The sequence below is a fragment of the Scyliorhinus torazame genome, chromosome 4 (assembly GCF_047496885.1).
Source record: "Scyliorhinus torazame isolate Kashiwa2021f chromosome 4, sScyTor2.1, whole genome shotgun sequence".
NCBI lineage: Eukaryota > Metazoa > Chordata > Chondrichthyes > Carcharhiniformes > Scyliorhinidae > Scyliorhinus > Scyliorhinus torazame.
The window spans coordinates 52,948,388-52,960,688 of NC_092710.1; the positions used below are offsets into that span (position 1 = coordinate 52,948,388).

Here is a 12,301-nt window from a genome sequence, read left to right on the forward strand (position 1 = left end):
GAATGTACCAATCTCTATTTTAAATAGCCAATTGACCCCTAGTCTCAACAGCTTTTGTGGTTGACAATTCCCATATTTGCAATACTCTGGTGTGAAGACGTGTTTTCTGAAATCGCCACTGAATGAATGGATGACCTTTATCTTTACAATTATGTTATATACCAAAGGGACCCTGTGTAAAGAGCATAGGTTTTGGACAAATGACATAAGCGAAAGATGAGACGAGGAGTTTTTAAAATATATTTTATACAGCAAGTTGTTATGACCGAGGATTAACAGGCTGAAAGACTGTTGGAAGCAAATTCAATCTCAACTTTCAAGAGAATTGGGTAAACACCTGAAGGACAAACACTTGGGGAGAGGTGGGGAGACGGTCAAATTGAATAGGCACTCAAAAGAGCCAGTACCGTCTCAATTGGCCGAATGACCTCATTATGTGCAGCTTAATTCTATGACTTGATGAATAAAAATGTTGGTTTAAGGTAAAACATGGAACCAGACACACACTAAAAAGCAACTTTCCGACCAGTTTTATTCCACTAAAGTCAATGATGAATATAATCGGTGAGGTGGGAAACCAATGGTTGATTATAATCTACCATTACCCCAGGGCTAAAATTATTCCAGGCAGCACGGTAGCACAGTAGTTAGCACAGTTGCTTCACAACTCCAGGATCCCAGGTTCGATTCCCAGCTTGGGTCACTGTCTGTACAGAGTCTGCACGTTCTCCCCGTGTGGCGTAGGTTTGCTCCGGGTGCTCCGGTTTCCTCCCACAGTCCAAAGGTGTGCAGGTTAGGTGTATTGTCCATGCTAAATTGCCCTTAATTGTCCAAAAAGGTTGGGTGGAGTTACTGTGTTGCGGGGATGGGGTGGCGGTGTGGGCTTAAGTGGGGTGCTCTTTCCAAGGGTTGGTGCAGACTCGATGGGCCGAATGGCCTCTTTCTGCACTGTAAATTCTATGATTACATAAATTCCTGTCATTCTGATCTAGTTTCACAAGCTGTGCATTCAAGTACAAAGCATCATGGGTTATACATTTCTCTTCAACAGCAGTGCAAAATGAGCTCAATTTCCACACTTCTGAACTGTAACACAAATTTTGAGGTACCGTGTGTGGTACATATATGTCTGTTGGAAGTCTTGTTCAAAAATATTTATTGCCATCCCTCTACCCAGTTTGAATAATGATTGTGAGGCATGAGCGGCAGCATCACTGAGTCAAGGCAGAGTCAGCCTACAGGTCAATATACAGCATTCACATACAGGGTAAAAAGTTCCCAGATTAACTTTGTTGTCAGGCATATATTGTTCGGCATATATTGCTGGGATTAAATTAGGTCTGCTGCAACACAATATTGGTGATGTTAATTGTGTCGCCCGTTTGGTACTCCACCTGACAGCCAGTTCCACTCCCAAAGTGACTGAGCATCTTGTAGATTTATGAAGGCGATTCATGATCTATTGGAAGTTTGCTTAGAGTTTGCTGTGTGCGAGTGGAATTATATCCAAGATTTAATAGACTGCTGAGAACTATTGTAATATGTGACATGCAAACCATGTTCCTAAACTGTGGGCTCAAATCAGTGTCTTTTTAATGAATTTGCATGAAATCCCGCTAGTCTGTCAATTATCTGTAATTTCTTGTTTATAAAGGGAAAACTTTGCATTTGTACCAACTTCCACAGATGAAATTAGTGAACAGCATTGCTACGGTGCTGAGTCTGTGACTCCTTGCTCTATGTGAGGAATTGGCCTTACAGTGGGCGAGAGCCGTGAACTCTGTCAGTATTGACCGCATGTGTAGAGCTTGGCACAAAGCCAGATGAGAACCGTTAACTTAATGAAATATGACTGGAGATTGAATAAAGCTCCTTTCTGCAATGTCCATATGGGAATCAATGCACAAGTTGGTGGGGTCAGCTAACTCCGAATACGTTAGGAATTGAAGATCGATACTTCCTGAAATGCTGAAATGTGTGTTGTGTTTGTTGGAGGGGGCGTGGTCATACACCAGTTGAGTTAATGTAACTCAGGTTCACCAATGGGCCATCACCTATTTTGCATCCCACTGAAGATCGAACAGATTGGAACTATAGCCCAATCTGAAGAAGGAGACATTATCTATATTGGAAAGTATAAAATCCCAAGGGGATTTGACTGGGTGGCTACCAAGAAGATAATTGGCTCGGCATTTACTCAATTCAACAAGGGTCACAATATTTCATTCTTGACTCAGTAATTGCATCGTCAGATGTCCTTCGATTCCAAGATTGACCTCTATTCAGGTTAATGTTTTTCTGCCATGGTCCTCTATGTGACTGACTTGGCTCTCCTTGATCCGCAGATACTTGAAGAACATATTAGTTTATTTTTAATGTATTTCTCTGCTGCTGTTCTGCCTCAGCAGGAAGACATTGAGACCTAAAGCTTCAGGCAGATTGATGGACAATTTGTATTATTCTGAACAATTGGCATCAAGCTCCTGCCATTTATTGATCTCAATGCTGCCGAGCTTCAAAGAGAGAACTTCAGAGTTACTTTGAAGCATATCCTTCACCTCACCTGGGACATTGATTATTTGAGATTTCAGATAAGGACCTGGACAGTTTCCAACCATGTGCACAAGTTGCTTCATCCATTGAAATTGATTTTATCGGATGGAGGTTGTCTGAATTCGTGTCCAGTTTACCGTTTGACCATCTGATATCCTGGAGGTTTTGAATTTTAGTCTCAAGAACATCGACATCCGAGCTTTCAGCTGACTTGGCCTAAAATTCCCTTATCTATCACTGCCTCTTCCCTTTAAGATGACCATTTAAAACTTTGTCTTTGACCAAGCTTTTGTCGTAATAACTCTTTCCATGGGGCAGAGCCAACATTTTAACACCATTTTCCATTGATAACGTTCACGGGAAGAACCTTGGGATAGTTTAACGGCACTATACACGCAAGTTGTTCTTGTGAAGAATAATTCCAGTTATGAGATAAATCTAATTCATGGTTGAATGTGAGCTACAGTAAAGTCCATATCCAGCACATTAAATAAACAATTTCTGCTGCTTCCATGTTGTTTTTTGCTGGTTTGATTTTGCCATTTTTTTATTCCTTCATGTTACATTGGGACGGTTGGACACATCCTTTGTTTATTTACTATAAACATTCTAACAAGAGACAGCACGGTGGCACCGTGGTTAGCACTGCAGCCTCACAGCGCCAGGGACCTGCGTTCAATTCCGGCCTTGGGGAACTGTCTGTGTGGAGTTTGCAAATTTCTTCCTGTGTCTGCGTGGGTTTCCTCCGGGCTCTCCGGTTTCATCCCACAGTCCAAAGATGTGCAGCTTAGATGGATAATCCATTCTAAATTACCCCCAAGTCCCCAAAGGTTAGGTAGAGTTACTGGATAGGGCAGGGGAGTGGGCCTAGATAGGGTGCTCTTTCAAAGTGTCCGTGCAGCCTCGATGGGCCAAATGGCCTCCTGCAGTGTGGGAATTTGATAGTTTGGAATTTGTATAATTAAACCTACTCTTATTCCCTCCTCACTTACAAATGCCCAGCTTTTGCACATCCTGCTCCCTGCTTCACTCCACTGGTTTAAAACCTGTTATATTTCTATCTTTCTTCAATTCAGATGCAACCCCATGGGTCTGAATTCTTCATTCTGTTTGTCTCCCCAGATTTTGCTGACCTTCTGAGAATTTCCAGCATTTCTTTCCCTTCCAGTATTCACGTTGTTTTACTTTTCAATCTGACAGGGTGGTACAATCAAATTCCACAGGAGCTTAAAGAGAATTTATTTACAGGGCGGTGGAGGAAGTTGGACTGTGGAATAAAACTGACAGCTCTTTCCACGAGACAGCACAGATTTCAAAGAGTCAATCGTTCTCCAGATCATTTAAATGTTGATAACCTTCACGGGAAGAACCTTGGGGCAGTTTAAAGGCACTATACACGCAAGTTGTTCTTGTGAAGAATAATTCCAGTTATGATATAAATCTAATTCATGGTTGAATGTGAGCTACAGTAAATTCCATATCCAGCACATTAAATAACCAATTTCTGTTTGAAACTGAACAAACTATAAAAATGAGTTTTCACCGAATGCAGCAAACATAGCTTGAAACTGTTTTTGAATAACTGGCAAATGTTTTGCAACAAAACATGTTGTGCGTTAACTCGATTGGATCATATTTATCTGTAAAATGACAACAGCAGTGTATCAGGATCCTACCCGCTGTGTACGGGGTTTCACACTGTATCATGATCCTAATAGGTTTAATAAATAAGTTGCCTTTAACTGATGGTTGCAGCTACAGTATTCAGACAGCTGGTCAAGTTTCTGCTTAATGGTAACTCCCCATAATAATAATGGTCAATGACTCAGAAATGTTGTTGTTCTTGAATGTTAAGGGAAAGTATTTTGACTCTTTCTTCTTAAAGATGGTCTTCTATTTGTGTACAGTAAGAAGTTTTACAACACCAGGTTAAAGTCCAACAGGTTTGTTTCGATGTCACTAGTTTTCGGAGCGCTGCTCCTTCCTCAGGTGAATGACATTCTATTTGTGTGGCATGAATGTTAGTTGTCATTTATCAGTTCAAGTCAACCTCCCCTTGAACTGATGAGAAAAGAGGACGTGGCAGGGAGACACTTTTTGCTCATTAGCAGGTTCATCAAAGGTAACGTTGCAGGGGATTTTCCAGAGTGTTTGTGTTACTGTCCCCAAGGAAGGCACTGAAATGTTTGGTCTTCCCACTGATGCTGGGGCGTGCAATTCGAAACGTTATTGATGGAGTTTCCCTTGTATTCTTATGAGCCACCGGAATGAAACATCAAATGATGACCATCAAACCACTGTGTAAAAATCTATCTGGTTAGTTCATGTCCTTTAGGGAAGGAAATCTGTCATCCTGCAGGTGACTCCAGATCCACAGCAATGTGGTTGACTGAAATGGCCAAGCGAACCAGTCAGTTCAAGGGTCACTCAGGGATGGACAATAAATCCTGCACCAGCCAGAGAGTCATCAAGACTGAATTTTAAAAAGTGACAGAAAGACTTCGTTTTTTAAAAATGCAACAGTCTCCCTTGAAATAAAATCAATATTCAGTGTCCTTCCGAACCGCTTACTGTACCTGTGTGTTAACTGGGTGTGAATCACGCCTCGGGACGCCAGATCCCTCTGCACTGCAGCACGCGGCAGCCTCTCGGCCCACGTCACTCCGATTCTGCTTCGCGCGCCTCGGCCGTTGAACCGCTCGGGCGCGCGGCGGACGGCGCCAGAGAGAAGTCGCAGCCCTGCACTGCGCGTGTGCACAATTTCACCAGCACCTCAGGTGGAAGAGGAGCGCCTGCTCCCAGTGCGCACGCGCCGGGCTGAATTCTGAGCGCGCGCGGATTCAGTTTGGAATGTTCTGGTGCGTCCTCGACGGTGAGAAATAATTTAAATGTTGACCATTATAATCGTGACATAGAAACAGTTTGTAACCCGGGGGAGATGGAGCCGGTCAAGACAGTGAGGGAAACACTGCAGCAATATATAACAGATTGTAACCCGGGGGAGGTGGAGCCTGTGGGATCGGACAGTGAGCAGACGCGCATTTAGACGCAGATTTTACTGCGACGTTAGCATTGAATTGATTTCATGAAAGCTGATCGTTTTAAACAAGTTCTGCTCCATTTGAGTATCTGAACATCGCACAAGGTTTATCTGAAGTACAAGAGGAAATGGAGATTTCGAAACATTTCCCAGGAACAGGCCTGAGAATCAAAAAGGTTTGGATGTTTGTGTTTTACTTAAGTTCTCAGAATCTGTCAATCAGAAAGTCAAAGAACACTGCAAAAGGAATGAATGTTGTTTGAATTTGCCCAAATCTGTCAATTATTCTGCCTGGATTCAAGTTACAATTCATATAATTTCTCACACTTTTTGTAAATGTGTAGATTTTATGTTATTTCACCTTCTCCAGCTGCTGACCCGAACAACTGTGAAGTCTTCAATCTGACAGCATTCGGGTGAACTGGAAACCCGTGCACACCTGGTACAAACACAATCCTGTTTAAATCTCTAATCAACCACTTGTTGAGCAGTTGGGCGCTTGACACACACACAAATAAACTGGTTGGAACAGGAAGGCTTTATATAAACATTGCATTGGCTAATGAGAAAGACTGCACTGTATCTGTCGCTCACACACAGAAAAACAACATTCTGAACAAGTGTTATCTTGTCCTGCCAGGTGGGTGGCGGAGAACCACTGGAATTCCTGACTGAGGTGGAGACTCTGAAATGGTGCCAAAGAGCACCCAACACTGAGTGTTTATTAATTTAGCAATAAGATTATTTTATCTTCTGGAAGGGATTTGTGTTTGAATTCCAGAATCCTGGACACATCGGTTCAGCTTCTGGATAGGTGATAAATCAACAATTTCAGTATCTTTGTCATTAAAATCTTGAAATATAACACCTATTATTCAGAGCTTTTAACCAACTGAATAAAAACCATTGTTCCTTTTGAGCTTTGCCGTTTAACTTGACTAAACAGAGGACGGTGCATTTGGTGTGCTTTTACTAAACTATATTTTTCAAAGTTTCCTCTCCCTAACCCATTATCTGATCTTCATAGCCCTGGAATTCTGTGAACTTCACAAAAGATACCATTCAGCCTTAATTGAAAAAGATCCGTGATGTCCAGTTAAAGGGGATGTTTAAAACTTCCTGCACTGAAGTCACCACTGCTACCTCACGGCGCCAAGGACCCAGGTTTGGTCCTGGCCCTGGGTCCCTTTCCGTGTAGAGTTTGCACATTCTCCCTGTGTCTGTGTGGGTCTCACCCCCACAACCCAAAGATGTGCAAGATAGGTGGATTGGCTGTGCTAAAATGCCCCTTAATTGGAAAAAAATAATTGCGTATTCTAAATTTCTAAAAAAAATAAAGAAAGATAATTTTAAATATAACATTTAAAAAACTCTCCTGTACTGAAGTGATTGCTCAGAAACCCTGGTTAGCTTTAGAATTAACAAATGTTTCAGTTCATTATTCAGGCCATGTTTAAATGCGGGACTGTGGGAACACAAGGTGGACATTCAACCCCTTGAGCCCATTTATCCATTTAATTCAATTATGCTTGGTATCTATCTTAACTCCATCTATCATAGCCCCAAAATAGAAAGGAAAATGATTGGCATCCTATAATGGTTCAGAGCAAATGCAGTGTTGTCAAAAATGGGTTTGAAGTTAATTTACATAAATAAAGGGAATGTTGTGAAGCTGTTGGTGAGCTGCATACAAAGGTTGCCACACGCTGGGACTGTTAGATACTGCAAATAATAGAGAGCTAACTGAAGGGGAGAATTAGGAACATAACATTTCTGGCCACAAGATATTCATAAAAGTGAGTCGAAGAGAAAACAAGACCTAGGAGCGGCACTATTGATTGAGTAACTATTTACAGCTGCATAGAGGGCTGATGTTGAGATCTAAAAGGTTAGAATTAAGGAACAATATGGAGCTGCTACACTAGACAGTGGGTACAATAGGTCATCAAATTGTGGGGAGGAGCAAAGTCAGTAATTATAAGCAGACGCATGAACAGCAGAGTAGTGATCATGGTGGACTTCAATTATCTGAATATAAACTTAATAGCAACAGTGTAAAGCCAAAGAGTGAGAGGAATTCCTGCGATGTGAGCCAGAAAACTTTATTGGTCAGTGTATTTCTGTTCCAATGGTGAAGGAAGCTGTACTGTAACAGGTTCTGGAGGATGAAATACCGGATGTTTCAGTAAGAGAACATTTGGGAAGAGTGATCAGAATATCATTAGGTTTGAATAGTTGTACTCCGTTTTGAATCCACCAACACCTTTAAATTGAAACTCAGTCAGAATTAAATCCTTTCTGGATATCATTCCTCCTAGTTTGAGTAATCTCTAGATTAACAATTCCCCAACACCAAGCTATCTTTGTTCCTCCAACTCTGGCATGATGTTTATTTCAGTCTCCTTACCGTTATTGCTCTGCTCTGCAGTTCCCCAACCAACTCACCCACACGCCCTCTACCCTTCACAACCTCCAAAGACTTAGTTCTTTGACCTACTTTTGAATCACCCTTCCTTCCTGATTCCTTTATTCAACACCAATCTTAACCTGATTCTGCTTCCCTGAAGCCCATTTCAATGTCTTCAGTGTCAAAGTGTTGAGGAAGTGCAAGTTGTTTATTACACCAGTGTCAGAGAGCTGAAACAGTAGGGAACTGAATTTTATATGTCTCCGATGCAATTATAAATTAATGGAGGGGAAAAACTTGGACCACATATTGCTGAGAAAAAAATTAATGGCATTGAAGCTTTTAATTGTGTACTTATGAGGACAGATGCAAGAATGCAAAATTTCAAAGGGAACAACATTTTATACTTCATGAGGAAAGTATGATGATTGGTTGGCAACTTGGCTCTGATTGGTGGAGGTGTTGATAAGGAGAATGCACCAGGAAGCTATTGTCCCCATGCTTTGTTCAATTCAAAAAGGGCACAGTGCCTCGACTTGTTTCTGTTTCCTGCAAAAGACATGGCCCTGCAAATGAAAATATGTAGTTTCTAGCAAGCTAAAGTGAGCCACATTGCAAACCCGACTAATAATCTTACATTAGGTATGAAAGTAATTCTTAGCACATACAGAATTGTTCAACAAGTGGTGTCCCATTGTGGAATCGCATCTAATCTTGGACATTATGTTCTGGGTTTGACAAGCACGGGCTAGCTGAGTACGGTCAATACTCTGTCTAATGTGAACAACTGGAGGGATGCGCTGTTTGATGTGATCCACCAGTAATTGGAATGTATGATCTATATGCCTGGCATTGCACCGTCAATGAAATTTATATACCATACTGCACGTGAGGCAGAATATCTTGATAATAATAATTGCTTTTTGTCACAAGTAGGCTTCAATGAAGTTACTGTGAAAAGCCCCTAGTCGCCACATTGCGGCACCTGTTCGGGGAGGCTGGTAGGGGCCATGGTACGTGGTTTGATGGCAGCACCCGTAAGTGGAAAATACCACTCCTGTTGCTTCTGCATTGTAGCAGTGTGTAACCGCTTGCTTCAACCTTTCTCAAATTTTGGAGATGCCTCACTCTCGAAGTAGTCTGGACACTTCTCGGGTTTGAAAGAGCCTGCCTTTGTTGGGAACCTGCTGGGACTCAACAAAGTCCCAGCAGGTTCCCAACAAGGGGCAGATAAATGGAGCCAGGAAACCTGTTCTGACTCGCCTCACTGTTTATCAAGAAGAATATTGTGGGAAGTGAAAAGTATAATTGGCAATCTAGTTGTGTGAGACCCCATGGGGATGAGCGACCAGAATATAGAGAATTACGTGATTCAGGGTTTTTCAAAGTACAGGTCGCGTCCTGCGGGAGGGTCACGGTCACAGGATCTTGATCACAGGAGAAGCGCCAACGGCTATTACCTGCATTTGAAATGATAATGGTGGCTGCTCCTGGAATTTAAATGAGGCTGTGCGCAGTGTTCCGGCCATAAGCATCAACAATGAGCAGATCATGCGCCCTGCATGCACACTTGATGCAAAGCTCTCTGCACACACGTACTCTTGGCATGAAATAACGGAGGAGAGCATCTTCTATTTTCTAGCTGCTCGCAAGCAAGGAAAGTGGACTGAGATGCATCATTTTGCTATACAAAAGAGATGGCCAAACACTCAAATGGGCCGTCTACTTACTGGCCAAGATCTCTCATCTGAATTTGCTGGAGAGTGCTGCACAGGAGAGTCAACATCATGACAGAGCATTGCCAGTGTTACCATTGTACAGAGCTCAGGCCGCAGGTGAACAACCTACAAAGACAAATTGGGATCAAAGCAGTATGAAGATGATTTCTTGAGGGCTGGTTTTGTTAAATGTGCAAGCGCAAGTCAGACTGCAAACCTCATGTTTGTTATATGCAGGGAAGTAATGGCGAATGAAAGTTCAAATGTGAAGTTGAATTGAAAACTTCAAATGTGAATTTGTGGACCAACCTGATTTTTATTTTGAAAGCAAGTTGCGAGAACCTAAGTCATCGGCTGAAGTCCTTAGCAGAAATGTAACATTGAATGACAAAGCACAATTAGTCCCTTACATGGTAGCTTACTGTGTAGTTAAGGAGAAAATGCCCTGCACTATAGCAGAGAGATGAATTCACCCTGCTGCATTAGACATGGCTCGTATGGTCCGAAATGAGAGCTTGGCTGAAAAACTGCTATGCATCCCACTGAGTGACAACACAGTGGCTTGCTGAATTTGCTGGGAATTTAGAAGTACAGCCTATTTCTCATTTAAAATCAGCACAGGAGTTCTCAATGCAATTTGATGAAAGGACAGACGTTTCATAATGTACAACCGTGCCAGTTTATGTGCCACTATACAACCTTGCTGTGCGTGAAAATGAAAAACCAATAAAAAAAACATTTGATATAAAAAAGGAAGGGAGTTGACTGGGGCTAAGAGTGTTTGGTTTTGTGGGTTATTTTTAATCTTTATTTTTCGTAAGTTGTATTTGGTTTGTGTAGATTTGTTGATTTTGCATTTTCGAAAATGAAAGCCTCTAACAAAATCATTAAAAAAACAATGATCATTATATTGATTATATGAATTCATAATTGGTAACACAGAAGGAAGTAAAAAGAAAGAGAAAGTTATTGAAAGGCAAAAATACTTAATACATTAAAAAAAGAAGAATGACTTCCATTCTTACTCTACTGACATGTTTGGGCGACATGATGGCACAGTGACACTGCTGCCTCACAACGTGTGGAATCTGGGTTCAATTCCGAATTTGGGTTAGTGCCTGTGTAGAGCTTGTACTTTCTCCCCGTGTCTGTGTGGAGTTCCGTCGGGTGCTACGGTTTCCACTCACAGTCCAATCATGTGCGGGTCAGGAGCATTGGGCGTAATAAATTGTCCCTTCGTGTCCATGGTTGTGCAGGTTCGGTTATGGCGTGATGGGAATTGGACGGAGTGGATATGGATAAGTGAATAACCGCACGGCAAGAAGGCACAGAGCTCAGTCACTTGGTTACTGGCATTTCCTCCTGTAGTCTCACCGAACCAGCCTTTTGAGCCTTGTCCAGACATTCTCAAAACAGGTCTGGTAAGTGTACATTCTTTCAAATGCCCCTCACAGGTACTGCAAGACTTCACAATCCAAGTTGTTTTGGCATTTTGATGGTATTTTCTCACCTGCCATTAATCAGGTGGTAGGTAGGTCCATCAATCAAATGTCATCTCCTGATGGCCTAACCATAGTTGACTAGCCCCTGTAAGGCCATTCATTGTCCTGGCTTGGAGTCCAAGAGTAATAGAATGCAGTAAGAAAACTGACTTCTGAATAAATATATTTAAAAATACTTTTATGTAAGTAGTCTCTTTGAAAGTGTCAAAAGTGATACAGACCAACCAGCAGATGGCCAATATGGGAAAATATCGTTGGAAAACACTACTGATTATTGTTAATGAATGAATCAAAGCACATTCACAGCTTCGGATAAATGTCTACAAGGTACGATTCAGTACAGAATGACTAAACTTTCAATATTGGCTGAAATTCAGGAACACGCAAAGCAGACATAAAAATACAAAATTGGAAACATTAGTATCAGCTGATGCCAAATTAAGTCTCATGGTTCTATAACCACAGTCAATGTAATGCGATTCATTAGTTGATAACCTTCTTTCATTTTAATCTTTCTTTCTGGCGATAGTTTTCCAACCATATTCCATAATTCTCCACAATCTTAAGTGTGGGTTCCTGCCCTCTGCTTTGCTAAAAACTGTGTGTCATTCCAGTTACAATTCCTCCACCTTGCTGGTCAGTGATTCTAGTAGATTAGTTACATATTATAGAAAATCCTTGAAACCAATATAGATTCCTTTTCCCTTTCCAATGATACTCTCCTAGGCACTCAACCATTATTCCCACCTTTCTTTCAAGCCCCTTAATTATTGGACATTTAGAAATATTTTTTCATTGAGGAAAAGACAACAGTGTCAGAAAATGTCGACTAATATCAGTCCACATCCTGTGATCTCACTTTGACCATGACTTTGGATCCCTGATTCCCATTTTATGAGGATGACCTTTGTAGGGATGCAGCCACAATCAAGTTCAAGGCTCGAGAGTGTTAGCTGACCAATCATCACCCCCAATCCTATGACCAAAACGATCCAACAGGCCTTGCAAGGAGATGTGGCATCAGAGGCGAATGTATTCTGTGATCAGTACAATGTGTGTTCTCGGCAGACAAAGTCATCCC

At 41.7% G+C, this 12,301-nt stretch overlaps 1 protein-coding gene and 1 long non-coding RNA gene across 2 annotated transcripts in view; both read left to right on the top strand.

The window, feature by feature from the left end:
- Nucleotides 1-12,301, top strand: part of LOC140411350 (NACHT, LRR and PYD domains-containing protein 3-like) — an 888,640-nt gene that overhangs the window by 32,561 nt on the left and 843,778 nt on the right. The window lies entirely within an intron of this gene.
- LOC140410210 (uncharacterized) lies at nucleotides 5,434-6,512 on the top strand. The gene is made up of 2 exons (XR_011940560.1): nucleotides 5,434-5,769; nucleotides 5,964-6,512. It is a non-coding gene; the product is annotated as an uncharacterized lncRNA (long non-coding RNA).